Source organism: Pteronotus mesoamericanus, unplaced genomic scaffold, assembly GCF_021234165.1.
Source record: "Pteronotus mesoamericanus isolate MK-2021 breed Mesoamerican mustached bat unplaced genomic scaffold, CSHL_Meso_final scaffold_85, whole genome shotgun sequence".
Classification (NCBI taxonomy): domain Eukaryota; kingdom Metazoa; phylum Chordata; class Mammalia; order Chiroptera; family Mormoopidae; genus Pteronotus; species Pteronotus mesoamericanus.
Window position 1 is genome coordinate 3,418,326 of NW_026555329.1, and position 20,532 is coordinate 3,438,857.

The 20,532-nt window shown below is 44.4% G+C and overlaps 1 long non-coding RNA gene across 1 annotated transcript in view; it reads left to right on the plus strand.

Annotated features, from left to right (window-relative positions):
- The window catches only part of LOC129062784 (uncharacterized), a 94,932-nt gene that overhangs the window by 43,651 nt on the left and 30,749 nt on the right, over nt 1-20,532 (plus strand). Inside the window, exon 2 of the long non-coding RNA XR_008528306.1 lies at nt 18,446-18,566. This is a non-coding gene — a long non-coding RNA (uncharacterized LOC129062784). The remainder of the gene's footprint in view (nt 1-18,445; nt 18,567-20,532) is intronic.

Consider the following 20,532-nt stretch of genomic DNA (forward strand, 5'->3'; position numbering starts at 1 on the left):
TCTTGAGATATTGTCACCCTGTGGGGTGAGACATCTACTGAACAGATTTTGCAAATAATATTAGGAATCACCTGTAGCTCACACGCATGTCATCATTCAGTGTGAATCTTGGGGAAGCAGAATATGCCATTTTATTATAGCTGTGATATTGATTTAATTTCTTTTATTCCGAGTGAATTAGAAGGTTCTGTAGATTATTTCCCCTGGCCCCAGGAAGGTTATTTAATGTCTCTATGGTCTTTCTGTCTATGGTATAAATCTCTGCTCTCTAAGCATTGTAGAGGTTTCCCAGTCTTACATCAATAAGCCCAAATCCTTCGTGTGACACTTAGAGCCTTACTAGTCAGGACCCTTAGATCAAACCAGATCAAGCAAAAAAAAGAAGATAATGACTCATGTAACTCAGACGTCCAGGGAAAGATCTAGAGCTTCAGATGTAGGTGGTCCAGGGGTTCAATCAGTGCCGTCTGGTCTCTCTCTCTTTCGTCATCTCCTGGCTACAGGCCCCTCAATGTCATCGTTTCATTCTTCAGACACGCTCTTTCAAGATAATGGGGAAGACGGCTGCTCGTATCCAAAATTAAGATCCTTCCAACCTCAGAGGAAAGAGGCATTTTTTTCTTCTGATGTCATTCCATGGGTCCAGGGAAGCCCTGAAGGTCCCTGCTCGGATCGTGTGTCCACCCTGGGCCAGTCATTCATGCTGGCTCTGATTGGCTCCTCCTGAGCCACGTGTGCCTGCTCCCCGTACCCCGACTGTGGGTGCTTGGACATAGCGAAGACAGCCCACCAGGGCCACAAACAGTGGAGTAGGAGTGGCTGTCTAAAGGCAATATGTGTGGTGGACAGGCAGAAACTCCAGATGTCTTCTAGAGAGGCCTTTTACAGTTTGGCTTTTTCTCTCTGTCCAGCTCCTCCTAAGATTTCTCTATAGCTTCTTACTTACCAATCACATTGGACTATTGCCTTTGATAAAAACCTGTCTTCATCTTAACATCTCAGTGTTCCCTGGAATTATTTTCCTTCCCCTCTACACTTGCCAAAATTCTCCTCAGTCTTCAAGGCTTAATTAGAACGCTACTTTTTTTCAAAACACTTTTTTATACTTTCAGTTCTTCTACCGTGCAGCGAAAGGATTTGGCTAACAGCACTTTTAGAGAGTTTGCTTTGTCTTGTCTCAATTCAGAGTTACTTACTTATGTGTCTGCCCCAGAAATGCAAAGATTAACCTAATCATCTAGTATTCTTCCAGTGTCACATAGGAAACATTCAGTAAATACTGGTTAGATGGATAAATGTTCTCTTGAGGCCTCTTATTTTGAGAGGATTCTATGCATAGGTATTGGATCTACCCAAATATGCACAACTCGTACACTATCAGAACTTGAGTCCCTGCCTGGAGTATCTGCTCAATAATGCACACAAAGGACTTTTGTATATTTCCAGCAACACCTTTGGAATAACACAATTACCTTAGTTCCAAACACATTATCTTATCTGATGATTTTTCTATCTCTAGGTTAGGGAGCAGGATGAGTTGGGAATGGGATCTTGGAAGAAAATCTATCAAGCTAAAAAACCGGGTACGCTATAGGAATTACATCATCTCTGGAAAAAGAGCCAAAGCTAAGGGAGGTCGTGGAGCATAATGTGTAAGAATGCAGCCTCCAGGCTTGAAGTCGGGTCCCACTGCTTGTTAGCTGTGTGAACTTGGGCAAGTTAACTAATGCCTCTGAGCCTTGGTTTCTTTGTAAAATAGAAAGAATAGAATTTTCATGTGGGAGGATGGTTGCAAAAACAGAACAAGGCAAAGCCACCTGACACAGTACCTGGTTTCTGATAGGTGCTGCCCCAACTCGCAATACAAAAACACCAGGTGTGGGACAAATAATTGTGTGCGATATTCCTTCAGGCTAGCAAGCCACATTGGGTGGGTCACTGTTGGGAACGCATGAAAGAGTGCTGTGCTCTCTCTCAGTTGTGACTGTAGTTATCTGGCTAATATTGTCACTGTCTAGTGACCACATGACAAATGCATTGAAAGGATGGGATACGTGGATGGCGAGAAGCCAGTCATTTCTGTTGAGCTCGCAGGGGTGGCAGCGGCATCAGCAATGGATGGCATGTTTTTGTTTTCACTGCATCTGAAATGTGCAATTAGCCCAGAGAGAGAGAGGGAGCAGAAGCCCCGCTTTGGCTAGATGACACTCAGTATGTGGAGGACCCCTTGTCTCTAGCTGAAGGATCTTCACGGTGAGGGAAGGAGATCAAGCCATTTTCTGGGTTCACTCTGTGCCTATATATAATAGCCTTGTTGTAAACACTACAGGAAAAGAACCCCAGGATGCGGTCCTCTGCTAGAATGATGACAACGCCTGGAATTTTCTCTGATTCTTATTACCCCTCCTATGATACCCATCATCCCATGCATTCAAATGCCTTTCATATTTACATAGAACAGCTATGACCAATGCAGAATGCATCGTGGAGAAAGGCACATATGTGATTCATTTTCTTAAGCCTGAAGTCTGAGGATTTACCTAAGGACCCAGGAATGTCATGAGGTAAGTTTTGGAAGCGTCTCAGGTGGTGTGGTGATTATCAATTGGCAGGCTCACCTCCTTTTCCATTAATTGGCTATGGGTTTGCATTTCCAAACTGTGACCCACCATGTTAATCATCTGATGGAATCTGCAAGGAGGCAGAGCAAAGGACACTGCCTTACTGGCGAGCAATGCCTGAGAGCGTGCTTATGCCCTTGAAGCAATCCTGGACACTAGACACGAGGCCCTTGTGAGTCCGCGCTTCCCTGGACCATGCAATGTCAGGAGGGTCAGGGTGGGGGGCTGTGAAGCCTCTTTCTGCAGACCCAGTCGAGAGACCCAAAGAAGCAACACTTTCTGTCCCGAGCTTCCCATTTAGTTTTTCCCTTCCCTTGAAGATTTATCACATTGCGTTGTGATTACTTACATGTCTCTCTGTCTTCCTCTATCAGTTCTAACTCTTTCTGCTGCAAGTAACAGAAAACTCAACTGAAACCACTTTAAGAAAGAAAAGGGACTTTATTGCCTCGGTAACCAAGGAGTTCAGCTGGTTCCAGGGGCTCTAACAATGCTCTGGGGACGCAGCCTCTCTCCATTGCTCAGTCCTGCCATCCCCTGTGCTGGCTCTGTTACTCAGGCAAGTGGGGACACATGGCTGCCAGCAGTCCTACAAGTAGACTGCCATGGCTCCAAATCCAGAGGGAAAAAGAAGGCCCTTCTCTCTGCTGTATTGGGTGACACTGGCTCTGAATATCTTCTGAACAGGTTATGTGGCTCTGTCTGGCTGGGCCGGGGCACGTGCCTCTGGGAGCCGAGTGTGGGCACAGCCATGCCTGAACTGCAGGGACGGAGCCCGGGGGGAGGCTTGGCGCTCCCGCGCTGTGTGGGGCGCCGTTATTAGAAGGAGGAAGAGTGGAAACTGGGCATGCAAAGAAATAGCCGCTGCACTCCCCGACTAGGACTCGAGCTCTTCAGTGGAAAGACAATGCCCGCGGACTCTGCTCTGTCCTACTTTCCAGGACCATGACTGGCCCAGTAGTGATGTGTACATGCTGACGGGGGAAATGTGCTCGTTATTGGACGATGTAGGCCTAATTTCTCATGCAGTGCTGTCACCCCCATGTTACCTCCCATTGGAGACATAGTGGCTTCTGGAAAGGTTTAAAGTCTCCCACGTCCCTTCCGTGTAAAGTATTCTAACTTTGCTGTTCAAGGTAGAAAAGGTCAATAGTCTTGACTGCAGCCGATGTACTTTGGCAAATTGATTGGCACCTTGCTAACTCTTGGTAACTTCTTCACATACAAAATCTGTAGTGGTAGGAGGGGTTCAATTTGGCTAAATGTGCCTGGGCTGGACACATCTTCCTCAAATTTTCTCAGCTCTGTCTCCCAGCTCTCACCTGCTCCCTCTGTCCGGTCCCTGCTGTGGCTTTCACTGTCTGAGGGCCAACCCCGTGCCCCCAGCCCTGTGCCCCCCAACCCTGTGCCACAGCCGGACGCCATCCAGTCTTGCTCCCACAACTCTGGGTTCTCCTGCCCATTCCAGTTCTGGTGCAATGCCACCCTGCAAGGCATGGGCTGTGTCCCAGGGGCCAGATGGTGCAGCCTGGGAGTGTGGGGGTGAGGCTGACCAGTGGGGAACAGGAGACAGGTAGGAATGGGTGGATAGATTTCCTCTCCACACTCCCTCTGTGGACGCTTTGAGGCCCACTGTGAAGCGATGGCCAACTCACTAATGCATCACGTTGCATGGCTTCTTATCTTTCCCGTCTCCTCCTTTTTCCTTTCATTTCATCGCCCCGGGCTTGCATCTCCCAGAGAAAGCACCTGGACTTAATTCCTGCTTCAGGCTGTTTTCTAGGAAACCTGGTCTAACACATTATTTTGTTTTTAGCTGACATTTTCTTTTAAAGTTGCTGAAAAGGTTTTTAAGTTCAATAATTTTCATTTATTTTTAGAGAGAGGGGAAGGGAGGGAGAAAGAGAGGGAAACATCCATCACTCTTGTACGCCCCCAACTGGGAACCTGGCCCGCAACCCTGCCATGTGCCCTGAGAGGGAATCAAACTGGTGGCCTTTTGGTTCTCAGGCCAGTGCTCAATCACCGAGCGACACTAGCCAGGGCAAAGTTCAATAACTTGATTGGCTCTAATAAAACAAGGTTTCTATTCTTTTTTTCCTATTTGTGAGATGGGTAAACTGAGACACACAGTGGATGCAACTTGTTCAACATTAGAGGCTTAACCATTGACCCACTGAAGCACAGCCTCTGGGTTTCCTGTCTTCCCATTAAATGCTCTGCACTCAGTCACAATTTAAGTCTGGATCTGCACACACTAAGGCAGAGAATAATTGGGACAATTATCCCAATCATTCAAGCCAGGCAACCAAACCTAAAATAGCTGCATAATTGAGCTCAGTGTCTCCACTTCACACTGGGGCTCCGCAAACAGCCAAAGACATGTTACCCGAATCTTGTCATTATGTTGTTTTAAGGGCTACTGGTGGTGGGTATATATTTTTAAGCAGTTGATTCTATTTCTTGAAATATTTTGCATTATGGGCCAAATTCCTTTCCTTTTAACTAATGGAGATGAAAATAAAGTTCCAGTAAAGATAATAGACTTCTGACAGGAGGGGAAATGTCATAATTATAAATAAAACATTTCAGATTTGCCCAGAGGCATACTATAAACCTGAAGGTAAGGTTAATTAGTAAGTGGATATTGTATGCTCTGGTTTCATATTGATTTCAAAGCGACTCCTTGTCATTGTTTTATGTTTGTTTAAAATGAGGTGGTTTTTTTTTTAAGGAATTGAAATTATACTCAAATGCAGAAAACCAATAATAATGAGGCATCTATTACAAAGAAAATTCTGGTGATGGAATAAGTTTCAATCCAAACCTAAAATGAAAACGTTATCATTTCTGGGCTTTTACCTGTGTGGGGGTTGATAATTGGGAGGGAGGTTAAGGGGTGGGAGCTTGAATTGCCCAATATTTATATATTTAATAAAAATATAGACGTTTATTAAATTAATTATGGTGTTATATTGGGGATGCTACTCTCTTTCAGGTATTTTTAAAGCACCGTTGATAAACTGATGCTCAAAATGCGGTTGCTTCGTCATGTTGCTATTGTCAGATGCCACCGTGGACATTCATCTAAAAAAGGCAGTGCATCCATCTAGCGGGAAAGCCACTTCTGCACATTAGCAGCCCAAATTGTAAATGTCAAACCCATATTAAGAGCACCATAGAGTTTTCTGACACCTATTTAAAAGTACATGAGTGGGGACTGTTCTAGAAAAAGATCCAATTATATAAACATTACAAGTATTTAAAAGTAAAAAAAAACCAACTTAATGAAATGTACATCTAAAAGAACTGAAGAAATGTTGCCATTTGCTGGATGTTTTAGGTTCTTGATGGGGTCCAGCTTGGATTTTGACTTTCTCGGTAGCTTGAATCATGAGTGAAATGGGGAGAAAAACCAGGGCTTCATGGAAGATCTTTACTAGGAACTCAAAGAAAGCCCACACGGCATAATGTGCCATGGCAAGGCTGATATGAAACACTGCCCATGTTATGCATTTGGGAATTGGAGAAGGGACTGCGTCTTAGCCATGGTGTCCTTGGTGTGAGAGACTGTTAGAATAAGAGTGACATCCTTTAGCATCATGTGTTTGTTTATGGCTTAGGCCATTCTCTCTTGTCAACCTTTTGGTTGAGCTCCACATCTACATAGTCACCTATGAAGTGTCTAGGAAACAGGCCAGGTGTTGATCAGTTCTTATGGAAAATGGGGCATTTATTCTGGTCAAGTGGATGGAACAGATAAAAACCAAGATGAGTCTGATCCATCTCTTTTGATTCTTTCCTCTCCAGCGTCTTAGAGAAACTTAGACATTTCAAAAAGCTCCCCATTCCCAGGAAAGATAAGGAGGTTCCAGAAAGGAATAAGAACTGGCTGTTTAGCATTGTGAACTTGTCAGCACCACCAGATAGAGAAACAAATTGTGAAGGTCAAGAAAACTGAGTTTTGGACCTTGGAACAACATTTTACAACAAAGATCTTTTGCCAAAGATTCTTTAATTTCCACTCCCTTTAAAATTATAATAAAAATACCATGCAATTCAACAAAATACATTCATTTTAACATATACACTATGCTAGGCTTTTGGTTCCAATTAAAAGCAAACTATTCCAGGGAAGCAAACTATTCCAGGGCAGCAGAAGACACTGCGCTTTGTGAAAATTTGCTTTCTCACAAAGGGTGAAACAGCATTTTAGTACAAACTGCTCTAGTTTCTAAATACATAAAAGGCAATAGAGGGTTAACTTAAAAAGATTATGAAACAGAATTTGTTTGATCATTCTGTGCGCCATGGTACCCAACTTCATTTTGGAAAAAAGATCAAACTTTTCCTCATTGGTTAGTGTAAGCGTTAATTAAACATGAACTTATTGAGGAAAGTCGTCTGTGGCTGGCTTGTTCTTTGCTGCTTTGATGGATCTTAGGGGCTTCATGTCTTTCTTAACCCAGCTGATGAATGGGCATTTCAGAGGTGAATCACTGTCAACTTTAGTAACAAGCTTAGCCATCTTTCTTTCTCACCTCTTCCTTTGTTCTCTCCATTATTTCCTGACATGCCTTCTCTTTTTATATTTAAGAACAAGTATTTTACAGTTGAAGGGCACAACATTTTTTAAGCCAGTCAGTTGTATAAAAGGAATGAGATAAATCCAAAACATTTGAATTAAATGTGTTGTCCACTGCTATTAATTTTACCTTAGATTGACTTTTCTTAGCTAAGTTCCTTTTTAAAAAGCCAGCTTTTTCCTACATAATGATTATTCTAGTAAATTCATGATATTATAACCTACACGGTCTAGGAAAGTAAAGCAAAGATTAATGTGCCTCTATCTTTAATGCCTAGTCTAAGCTCATTGCTGAGGATCAAGGTCTTGGAAAAATTTAGCCTCATTACTGTTTTGGGATCTGACAGCTGTCTCTGTACTTTTAATAGATAAGTTCCATTCATCTTTTCAAATAAGCTTTTCCAGAATGCTTCCGCGAAGTGCCAAAAATATACTTCTCATATGTAATTTGGATGTTTAAGGCAGATAAATTGGGTTTTTCCCCCCAGTCAATTATTTTTGGTTATTCTGCTCTCTCTGCATCCCAATTTTCTTCAAACTTATTTCTGTTTTATCAGGAAAGCCGCATGTGTGGCTAAGAAATAGGGGGTGGTTTTAATAATAATAAAGCTGCATATATCTTTGAGTATGAGTGTATGTGATACTTTAGAACTTGACAATATTTCAAGGAACATGTTGGAGCCATTCTCACAGGATTTGTCTCAGTGAGGATTATAGGTGACCGTTCAAGTCCCTATTTCCTGTCCCTTTCTAGAAAGAGACTGAAGGATGCGCCCATCAGCACAAGGTGACACGCTATGCATTTATATTTCTGGCTCAGAATTTTCCTGAGTTGGGAGGTGGGGCAGACTTGACATATTTTATGTCAAGTGTCTCTTACCGAGCCTCATGGTTTGCATGGGAGTGAAAATGAGAGATGGAAGAGTGATGTTTGTGATGGATTTTATTGCTCTTTTATGTTTATAAGAGGAGTAGGCTAATTCACAGTGGGAGAATCCACTCACATAAACAGGAGTGAATTGTCTAAAATAGTATATAAAGACTCAATAATAGCCACTATTTATTCCATGGAAATTAAACTGTACTAGTTTTTGGTTTAAAGTTATCCATGACCGGTCATGAGGAAATATGAGAATAAACAACTCAAAGAAGATACTATACTACAGGACATTGGATGGCGATGTGGAACACCAGGATGGCAATCCCTGTTACCATTCAGCACCCAGGAGCTCCAAGCATCTGCTCATTTGGCGTTTTCAAGGGAATCCACCCTGAGCGAAATGCTCCCACATCTTCTGACCCAGTAACTGAAGTCCCTTTTTGGTGTCCCCAGTATGTAATGGGCAAAGAGCCCAGTAGGGCTCTTTCCGAGTGGATCCCTGCCTGCCTGCCTAGTCCTTTGGGTCTGTTTCTTCTGTGCTTCAGCAATGTGCAGTAATCACAGCCAAGGACCTGCAAAGCAATTTGGAAGTGTTCATTCATTAGTGAACTATTAGTGCCTCCCATGACTGCTGCAGTTTCTGTTGGTGCAGATGGCAAAGAGCTGGCTCCCAAGCGTGTCTTCCTGAGGCTGCAGAGCAGGAAGATGACAATCAAGTTAACCTCTCTCTAATTATCCTGTCCATTTGCTCCTCTACATCTACCCCCACTGCCAAAAATCTGGTTAATTCTGCCTTTCCCCAGGCATCGTCTTCATAAAGGTGGTATATGTCTTAGCCCCAGCATCTGGGTGCTTGAGACCAGGGCATTGTTCGGTGGCACGTCTCAGCCACCCCAGATGGACTTTATGCTCAGGCAGGGGAGAACCCCGGCAGAGCTTTCCGAATGAAGGAAGAAAGAAGTGATAGGAAAGAGAGAGACATCACAGCCCTGGCTTGCATGCAGACAGCTTTATGTGCACGTTCTTGCAGGATTTGGCTAAACATTTTGTACGGTTTCTGTGGAACGTGTGAAGCCCTATAATCCTCCCCCTGAAGTGAAGTGTTGCAACACGATGTCCCGCCGTGGGGCTTGGCAGCCGTGTTCTCCAGCGCTCAGTTTGGTACAAAGTGCTATCATTACCATTTGGAAGGAGCTCCCTGTAATGTGAAAAGACTACCAGGGAAACGCCAGCAATCACAAACACAGACATCACGGAGCATGGAAAGACAACCATGGATCTTTGCAGGTTGCCACCCGGGCTCTGATTGACCTCCCACATCTCAGGCAGAATCCAGAGAGAAGAGGGCAGGAAGGCATAGGGAATTTTTCCCAGCCAAGCCAGGAAGCTCAGGTGAAGGTACTTCATAGTCTTGGGCCGTCAACGTGATCAGCTGAGGCTGAGGAGGTTCTGGGGCAAACCCAGCTAGGCTTGTGTGAGTCGGGCCTTGGGGAAAGCAGAGTGCGGCAGGAAAACAGAGAAGTGGGAAGTGGTTGCTTGGTGCTGAGTTTGGCTTAGAGTTTAGAGCTCCATTTGAGTCTTCAGGCTCCAAGCAAAACTCAAGGGGGGAACGAAACCCACAGGAACCCAAACAAGGTTAGGGCTTGGCAGGAAGCTGTCTGTGAGGCCACATTGCTTTTCACACAGCTCTGCCTGTGCAGGCCTTTCGGCCCGTTGAGCCACCTCTCACCGCAAATGGGGTTTCCTTGGACTCATGTGAACCAGAGTCATTGAATGTGTTCAGTCAAGACTTCATTTTCCCCAGAAACAGAACCCCCTTCTAACACCCAGGCCCGTGTCCTTGGCTGGCGCGTCATTGTTTACCCCGTAGACAGGCCAGTCAAGGAAATCTTGGGTTGTTTTTGTGAAGAAATCCACATGGGGACTGCGGAGATGTGGAAGGTTGTAAAAAGGAAAATAGGAAGAGATTCAGAGCTGAGGCTCTCAGACTCCGTTGGGTGAGTCCCCCCTGCCCCCCCGCCCCGCACCTCCCTTTCTCTATAACAGTCCTGGAAAAACAGAGGTGATGTCGTCATAGCAGCTGCTGATGGCCTGACAGACAGTTTCCGCAGCGCTACATGAGGCCCTTTGGTGTCCCTGTCAGGAGATTGGCAGCTGAATGACACCAATGAGGCCAGGCCTGTATTCCCTCTGGGAATGCCGCCCTAATTGATAGACAGAAGGCAAAGAGAAGGATTGTTTTTGAACCTGAAAAGAATCCCCTTTTTTTCTCCCTAAAGCTCATGCCCCCGCTCTCCACAGCTCTATTTCCCCTCCCCCCACCAACACTTTTTTTTAAAGGTGTTTTGTTCCAGAGCAGTTACAGAGCTTAATGGAACTGAATGACTTTTACCCTTCACAATCTGTCAGTCAAAAGCCCGACTCCAGGACTGTTAAATAAAGTCCTTTCAGAAGCAGACAGGAGAGGAATGTGTCAGTCAGGCAACAGACCCTGTTGTGTTTTAATCTGTCAGAGGGGTGATGAGGGGGAGAGCCGTGGGCCCCAGGCAGGGCACATTCCCAGCAGCCGTTAAGAGGCCTTGACAAATCCAGGTGTGGAGCCAAAATGTCACCCAATCACCAACATTCTTGAGGTGTGGGCTCAGAGCCCCCAGGCACTCGGGTTTGCAATCAACTATGAGATGTTTGGGCAAACTTTCAGCACAGGTTTCATACTAAGCATTTTTAACATAAAACCAACCACTAAGTGCTGGGTATCGGTACAAGGCATGGCTTTCAAATTAATACACCGCTTAGCTTCAAGCACTGCAGACAGTAATCCTCTGGCTGAAGGGCCTTCAGGTAGACTCCAATTCCAAAACAATTTTGTGGAGCCACTTTCATTTTTTTCTAATACTTTCCCTTCACATTATATGACAATCCATTAATCTTGCCCATTAACTTAAAATTGCTGGGCAATTTTTTTTGAGGGTTCTGAACAGTTGCTTTTGTTCACTATGGATTTGGAGCTTTACGTAAAAAAAAAAAAAAAAAAATGTCCACCGTTAGACATGCTCACGATCTATTCCTTATGTTTCGGTGACAATTCCTTTAGGAGCTTTCAAAAACAGAAGAAAAAAAAAATGGAGAAGGATGAGGGTAGAATGGAAATGGGGTGGAAGGAGTGGAGACACTGATGTTTAAACAAACAGGGCTTGTTCTTATCAGAGTGCTACAAATTACCAAATCAGATATTTTTACCCAGGCCTGAAGTCCTGGGTATTTGGATAGGAAAGTCGCCCACCAGGCATGGCCACGGGCCGGCAGGGAAGGGCAGGGCAGTATCTCAGCTTTGAGGGTTGTTTCGGCTCAGGGTGAACTTGGGCATGTTGTTTATTGCTTGCTTGCTTTCCTCTCCTGGGGAGATTCTGCATAAAACAAAAGGAATTTCTCCCCGCCCTGCAACCCAGTTTCTTTCCTTGACACGCTACCTTTCACCTCCCCGCATACGGTTCCAAAATAGGCAGATTTAGCCAAAATTCTGTCTTCTCTGTTTACCCCACTCCTGCTCTGAGTTTTGGGGTGTCTATCTTCTGGCCCTTCCAGGGACCATCCGTGATACTTAGCGTTCTGTAAATTGATTGGTACATTAGGTGATGCAAAACAGCCCCCGCCCCTTCTATCCCTCCCCAGCCAACATGTAGAGGCTGTGTTTTCTTCTATCCATGCGCTCGGGCCTCAAGGGATAAGCCCGTTTTAGACAGACTAAACTGAAATTTGAAAGGCCGCTGGCATGGGCTGATAAACTCTGTCAAGCTGGAGTAGTTCTAAACATGGTTAAAATAAATATGGCACACCCTACATTACTAAAGCTAAACATTTTCCAAAGAAATGGATTTTCAGCATTTTGCCACCATATACAAGATTAGAGAGGCAAAATAGGCCAAACCTGAACTGCTAACAACAGCAAAACAAAACAGCTTATTTCGGCTCTGGGGCAGAGAACTCCCCTTTTTTCTCCGATGATAACGTCTGGGAGTGATCTTATAGCCTCCCGCTCCCCTCTCCTCCCCGCAGTTGTTTCCACGGGACTCTGGGGTACATTTTAGGCCCATAGGAGACTTCGAGGGAACGATATTCCTCTGGAATATTAATGAAGTCTTCAATTTTGGTCCTAGAACTATGTGCTGTGAGGCTTCCTGCGTCCATCCCTCACTGATTATTAATGATCTGCCACACTTAGAGAACAAGCCGGGTCTGGGCTCACTTTCTGCCCGCCTTCTCCTCGCTCAGCCTAAAACAAACACCGCGGATCTGGGGCACTGCTGGGAACACAGGGCCCTTCTCACCCAGGGAAGCAGTTTTTTCTCTACGCCTGAAACTGGAAATAAGCGCCGTGGCCTCTGTTTTTCACATTAATGGCTACACAAAAAACGTGCAAGCAGAGTCTTGCTTTCAGCTGACAGAAATACTTCTTAAAATGGCAACGTCTACTCAAGTGGGAAAAAAAAAATCTTTAGATGAAGAACATTATCCCTCTACATTTGTCGTAGGTGGCACTCAGTGAGTTGCTCTGGTTCAAAAGTAAATAAATACACAAACTGAAAAACAAAAATAAACCCAAATCCTACTTGGTGCTCTGGCAGTCACCAAATTCAGTCAGTTAGAACACAATTAGGACCAAACAGGTTTTCATTCTTCCTGTGCCACTTCCTACGGCTGTGGGGACAGACGGGAGCCTGTTGAGAAGTCAACGCTGACAGCGCCCCTTTTCAGGGTGGGTTTGCTTGTGCCTGCATATGACCAGCACCTCCTGTCCACTCAGTTCCAAGTACAGTCAGGCCTGTGGTTTGATGGTGGGTGGATGTAACGTTCACATATTGGCCGTAATACATTTAAGCTACGGAAAGCCACATGGAAAAGTCTGGTTGATAATGCAAAATTCACTTCATTTGCGGGGGACTGATTCGGGCTCAAAATTCCTTTTAAGAAATTTTGCTGTTTAAGTATATGGCAACTTTAGTGCCAATTCTGTAATAATACACTCTTGGAATTTCATCTGAAGATCTCAAAACCATGTCATCAAAAAGCCAGTCTTCTCTCCAGGCAGGGCTGAGGGAATTAGATACAAGTTTGTAAACCAGCACATCAGTGAAGTGGGGTTGGAAACATGCTCAGAGCCTTGGCCACCTGCTGGTCTGGTTCCTTTGTCATTAGTTCTTATGTGATCTTAGTCAAATCAGATCATCTTTACCATTAATTAGTTAAAATTATAATCCTAGTAATCAAAAGTATTAAATATAATGTAACACATTGATTTGGCATTCTATTATTAGTATAATATTAATATTTGCTAAGTGCATTCCATACACACTCTATATGCATTCTCTTCTTTAAGAGACAAAAACCTGTTGGGGACAGTGTTTATGACAGCGGAGGGTCTGGCCTTTCCTGATAAACTGCCTCCTTTCAAATGCTGGTACTGCCCCTCACTATGTGTGATCGTCATCTCTAAAATAGGAGCGATAATAGCGTGTACTTCACTGGATGATTGTGTAGTTAAGTGAGTTCACAGATGGAAAGCCCTTAAAACTGTGCCTGGTACATTATAAATGCTATGTAAGTATTATTATTAATTTGTTCCACTGTGCGAGGCCCACATTAATAGTTCAAGGGGTGGATTCAACCAACTAGGAACAGCATTCTGCATCAGGAGCAATAAGCACCCTACCTCGCCTCGCACCATCGCTCACCTTCCGGCCGTTGTTCTGTTGGTGTATAAAAAGACTCAGGGCAGGCAGCAGTGAATTTCTGGTGAGTGACTAGTTTTTTACTCTTTGTGAGCAGCTCACCCTGCAGGAAAGGCCATTTCCCTAGGGCAACGCTGAATCCACCCCAGCGTAGTTCAGAGTTCTCTGGAGGTGGCTGAAAATGTCTGAGGAGCCACAGGACAGCACCTCGTTCTCTGGATCCCTGTGCATTCTTGCCGTGGCATCTCTGAAGTGCTGGGCTCGGCTCTGGAGGGACGTATTCTTTCAAGATGTTTGACCCTTGAAACATCTCATTAAGCCTTTCTTGGTTCTCCCCCAGGCTACTCTTGATCTATACTGAGCAGTGCCATGGCAGGATATTAAAGTGGCACCCTCTGTTAAGAAAATCGTCTTGACACTAGAGAAGGCCTCAGACCAGGGCACACAGCAGAGCATGCTGGCTTAGTGAGGATATTCTTGAAAACCAAAGCGCCCTCCCTCGGCCCACCCCGGGGTGATGTCAGGCCATCTCACCCAGTGATGCCGTCACACCCTTCGCTTCAGCCACCGCTGACTTCTGCCAGGGCACGGTGCCCGTTGCTTCCTAACTGCCGCCAGATTTGCCCCTTTTCCTCCCAGGATGACAGCGAGCCCGCCAGCTGAGGCACGCTTCCCTATTTTATTGAGAGGTCAGGTAGCCCTTGATTTAATCCATTTTCATTCAACAAATACTCATCAAACACCTATATAGTCTGAATCATTTATTTTACTTCTCACAAACCTGTGGGTGCATATTATCATGAAACAAGAAAAATACGCTGAATCAAACAATTTTAACTTCATTTCCTGGTAACTTTAGTCCTCTCCAAATTCATTCTGAAATGCCTATAATTTTGTCCTCGTTCTAGAAATGCAGCTCTCCTCATTGGTAGGTGGATTTGCACGGATGCCCTCCAGCCTTTGTTTGCTTTTTGGCAAAATAAGGGACACCTGCTTTTGAACTTCGACGAGATCTGATGGGGCCACATTGTAATCTAAGGAGTGATACAGATGAGAACTAAGTGGCTCACATGAAGACCAGATCCATTGGGCACAACACAAGTGTACTAGCCCCTGTATCTCCTTGCCCCTAACAGGAAGCGAGCTCTGAGGATGTCCTGTGGGGGGTCGTGGGGGCGGGAGAAGGGGCGTTGTCCAAGTTAGATTAAGTAGTGATTTGGTCTTTTGGTCTCCTGAATACCAATTTTGTAATGAGGATGTAGTTTGTAAAAGAGCAAATAAAATGTTTTGGGGCTCTCAGGCAGAATGGTGGACACATGGGGATGGATGGACAAGACAGTCTGGGACAGCTGTGGTTTTGTTTGCCACTTTTTCTTTCCTTTGGGAAATTGCTTCTCTGTCTTAGATGGCTCTGTTAGACTATTAATAACAGAGCCTCATGCCCTGGCTGTCTCTGAGTCCATTCGAGTTATTGTAATGAAGTACCACATACTACCTGGCTTAGAAACAACAAAAAGTTATTTCTCAGAGTTCTGGAAGCTGAAAGTCCAAGATCAGGGGGCCAGCAGGGTCAGATTCTGGTGAGGACCCTCTTCCAGGTTGCAGATGGCTGACTTCTTGTATTCTCACATGGTGGAGAATGGAGAAGGAAAACAAGTTCTCTGGTGATTATCAAGGCACTAATCCCTTTTATGAGGGCTCCACCCCCATGACCTTGTCTAATCCTAATTACCTCCCAAAGGCCCTAGTCATACTGTTATGTTGGGGGCGAGGTTTCAACATACGAGTTTTGGGGGAACGTAAATATTTAGTCCATATAACTGGTCCTTGTGAGGGAGTGGGCCTGTGACCCTGGCCTAGCTGGATCCAATCTTCCTCTCCACAGGGACAGGGCCAGGGCTTGGACACGTGGCCTAGGTAAGGTCAATCAGATTGTTCTGTGAGAACGTTTATGTGGGCACATGGGGAAAATATGGGGAAAGCCTATGATGAGAGAGTATGAAGGCAACATACGATGGAAGAGAGACAGGGAGAACAAAGAGATGGAGGGGTGGGGGGAGACAGACAGAGAGAGAGGGAGAGAAAATATTGCTATTACTTGAGTCTCTGTCCCTGAAAAAAATTCCACTCTTTAACTCCCCAGTTTATGAGCCACTTTCCTGCTTATGGTTGTGACAATGGAAAGGCTTAGGGATGAATATACAAAGTTTGGCTATCCTTCAACTAACTTTCTGTTTATTTTTTAACTAATCCACATATCTCTTTCCTCACTTGTAAGTGGAGTTGTCTAACTACAATGGTGGGCACACAATAACTCTTAGGAAATGTTTGTGAAATAAATGAACTAGCTGATAGTATAGGTAGAGTTAGTAAATACTGGGTTTGACAATATCTAGTTGCCAGTATGTGACCATTTTTCACCTGCAAAATCAGTTTTGTGTGGTTAAACTAATAGCACTTTAAGCTACTGAGAAAGAACTGCATTGTCAAAAATTTGTTGAGAACCTTCTGCGTGCAGATCTTGTGTTGAGTGTTGTGAGGGAGCTAAAGATGGAGAATATAAGGCCCCTCTTCTTAGGGAGACTGTAGTTCAGTGAGGGACTTACAGCTTACTGAGAGACCATTGCTGCTATTGCATTGGCCTCACTCCATAAGCTAATGAAAAGAATGTTGTTTTTTTTTAAAGATGTCATTTTTATCAGTGAAATATGACTTATTACAATCTAAGAAGGACCTAGATAGTGTCAAATTCAAAAGAGGGTTCCGTCATTACACTTTCTAGAACCCCGCCTTTCTGCAGCCTCTCTCACTGAACCCTTTTGGAACTCTCACACTGCCCCCCAAAGAGTCAAGGACCAAGGAAAACATTGAACACAAGAGGCCTTTTCAGTCACCTCTGGGGTGATCCACCCTGTATGCATGAGAATGTTTTCCTTTCTTACCTCTTGTCTGGGAATCCTACATGTGCTGCCTCCAATCCCCAGTTCACATCAAGCAGAGCTGAAGAATAATCATGGGACACAGCCAAAGGGTAACAAAAGTTTCACTGTGCCTTCAACCTGCGAAATGACTGGAGTCTCCCACTCAATGACATTTGAGATGATCTTTTATGCTTTTTTTGTCCATATTTTTTTGTTTTGATTTCTTGATGTGTTGCAGCCATCTGCTGTGATGATTTATTCTAAATATCTCAATTGCTGGGTGTCTGCCCACCAATTCCCCCACACATATGTGTACCAAAAGACAGCCAGAGCCTTACATTTGCCTAATCAAGCTGGCTGCTGATCTCATGTGAAAAAAGAATTACCCATGGAGAACATGGTCATTAACCTCCTTTGAGTGGTCATTTGATTACCCTTCCTTTGCATTATAAGGAGCCTTGGGAATGCCTTAGTGGACCTAAAGAATAAGTGCCCTGATGTGTGTATGATGGACTTAAAGAGTAAAAATGCGTGTGGCGAAGGCCATGGTCACTAGTACACAACCATGATTCATCTTCTGCAAACAGGAGAGGAGTTTTGCTTCTAGGCGTACGTAAGTACAGCGTTCGGTGCAATCCACGCTGTGGGATGTGGCTGCAGAGCTCTGTGGTGTTGCCAAAGCCTCACGCTTGTCTACACACATTTTGCAAGGGGGCATTCCCGTTGCTAAAGGAGCTCAAGGCACTTTTTCCTGAATGACCTGTGATTGGCAGGAATGCTGCCTGTCGTATCATATTGTTCTGTGGTGGGGAATATTTTTTATTGCTAATTCAATAGCATTTCACAGTTATTAAACCAGAGTCATTGTCCCTGGAGGCTCCCAAAGATGCAGAAACTTTGGCGCAGGGGGGAGAAATACACATCCACAAAACCTGTCAGTTATCCCCATTGTTCCAATGTGGCTGTCATTCTCTGACTGTGGCCTTTAGGTGTTTTGGGGGGAAATGTTAAGAAAGTGGCTTTTCAAGCATATTATTTATAGCCAACTTCTTTTCATATGCAAGAATTTATGAGACCAAATTCCATTACAAAAATTATTTTGTAATGTTTAAAAATAAAAACACTCAAGAAACAGCACACCTATATTGTTACCACAGCTCATTAACAGACATAAGGTTTTTAAAAAAATGTTTGTAGTATTTAGAGATATGGCCAAATATCCCATAAACCCCAAGATAAATGGCTGCCTGAAGCATTGCTATGCCCACGTAAAATGCTCCAAGAAGGCGATGGATGTGTTCAGGGAGCGAACACATATATTCCTTGGTGTGTAAGAGCTCCCCCAGGTCATTTAACAGATAATGAAAAGATCCCATCAGCAAGCTGGGAGAATGACCTTGTGCGACTGACAGGTGTTAGTGACGATCGAGGGCTTGCCAGGAGAAGAAGGCAGGCAAACTGAAATTTTTTAGAAGGAGAGTACAGGACCTCGGGCTGGTTCGGCAGGGCTAATAGGAGGTCCGAGCGGGAGCACTTTGCCTTATGTGGGTTACCCCAGGTAGGAAATGCTGGGGTCCTTCTCAAGCACCCAACTTTCTGGGAATTGGACTGTCTCATCATTTCTCCTGACAGCATTGAGTCAGTTCCCTGGAATTCACTCTCCTCATCTCTTTGTACACTGTCCGCATTGTTTTCTTTTTCTTCTTTAGAGCGGCCTTTATGAGGCCTGGAGGACCACACCAACACCCAAGTCAGCGGACGCACAGTTAACCTTCCACAGAAAGAAAAATGGATCCTTATTTCTCTTCAAGTGTCTCTGGCAACAAGCAGGTAGGGGCAGGAACTTGTGTTCATCTAAACAAAAGCAGAAGATGTAGGACCTCTCAAAGCCCTTCTCTGGCTAACTCTTTTCTGAGGATGCCCCTTAATGGCTGGTTTCTGAGAATCTTCCATTTTTCTAGAACAAATCGCAACTTTAGAGAATACCCTGAGATACTGTGGTTGATGAGTTTGCAGTGGTTGTATTGGTTTTGTTTGGACATGGTTTTCTACTTCTCTTTGTGAAAAGATCTCCCTTTTTCTGGAAAGTTCTACTAGTTTCTCTTCTCCCCCTGGCTTCCCTGCCCTCCAATTCCTGCCACTCTTTATTTCGCCCCAAGGGGAGTTAGGGCCCCCTTCACTGGTGGTTTGGGTAGCTTATTCCTCCCTGTGATAATGTTGAAGGACCATTTCTCCAGACCAAATCTTTTCATCATCCATCTTTACATTTTTTATAGGTCATCTCTATGTCTTTAGTCTACATCTTATATTTTAATTCCAAACATTCCTACGGCATCACTCAAAATGAGTGTGCTGAGCTCGGACCTCTGTTTTAACATTTAAAAAAGAGAAAATTTGAAGGTTAATTCTAAACTAACTGAATGAAACTGCTTTTTGAAGAAATAAACTTATTGGCTGATCTGTTCTCATTGGCAATACAATTTCAATTTCATCCGTGCCTGGCCCCTCCTCCCTGTTAGTATGCACTTAAGGAGATTTGTGAGAGGATTTGAATGCACTGGATCATCATGATCTGACCTTAAAAGAATAACCTCTTATAGAAAAAAGCCTGGAAATACATATACCCAAATGGTATAGCATGCTTATCTTGGAGGGGTTTGGGTCATTTTTCTGTCTTTTTTTATACCTTTCTCTATGGTGTGAATTTGTATGGATACTAAAAAAGGTATTTTACTAACAATTATCATCAGCATTGTGATGATTTCTTAAGGGGCTATTTGGAAGGAGACTGTGCCTCCACAGAGGACGCAAGTACAAAACTTAGCCCACTGCTGCCTACAGCAGGGTGTCACTTTGAACAATGCAGGGTTTCTCGTGTGTGAGATGAGGACAATAACTTCCACTTGTAGGAAATAAGCAAGAATCTAATGAGATCGTGTATGGAGAGAAAACTTCAATACATGCAAAGTGCTGCCCATATAGGAGAAATAACAATAGCAATTGTTTGGGAGGAACTAATGGGGCAAAGGAGGATCAAGTCACCTGAAACAAAGGAACGTGCACACGGGTGACCGGTAATGCACAGTGTTTTGACTTTCTTTAGCATGAATGGAGTAACCCTTCTGGAGCCTTCACAGTGGCGTGAGCTGTTTAATATCCTTAGTGGCATGTCCAGCACTGTTTTGTGAAGGGGAAGAGTGTACGTGTGTGCACGTGTGCATGCGTGTTGGTAACCAAAGTGCCTGCATGTAATATGCAGCGCCATCGAACTTTTCCATGGAAAAGCAATCATCGTAGTGCTCATGTGACCCCACCGCCTGGCTGATTCACGGGTCTTTACAAGACGGGCTTGAGGTGCGCTTGAGAGTGCCAGAGGTTTGGTACGCTGTCACAGAATGGTAAAACTGTTAAAAAAAAGAATCCGAAACCACACAGAAGCAACAACACTCTTTCTCAGAGCACCCAGCTAACCCACTAAAAACCCCAGTTATCTGGGTGACAAAATGCAGTGGCGTTTTCCTGCTTCTCTAAGGAAGAAGTGGGTGACGGGGCATGGCACTGGTGACAATGAAGTGACCTTCTGGAGGCAGAGGCGGGTTGAAGAGGGGGGGGTCGGGGAGACCTTGAACACCCCTGGAAGCACTGGACACCCTGGATCCTGGCAACGATGTCCTGTCTGCGGAGGCTCAGAATCATTTCAGCACAGCTCACCTCGCAGGTTGGACTGTTCAGCGTGGAAGGGGTTAAGTGTAAGGGTGATCAAAGATTTAAACTGTCATGTCGACAGTAAGCCGGG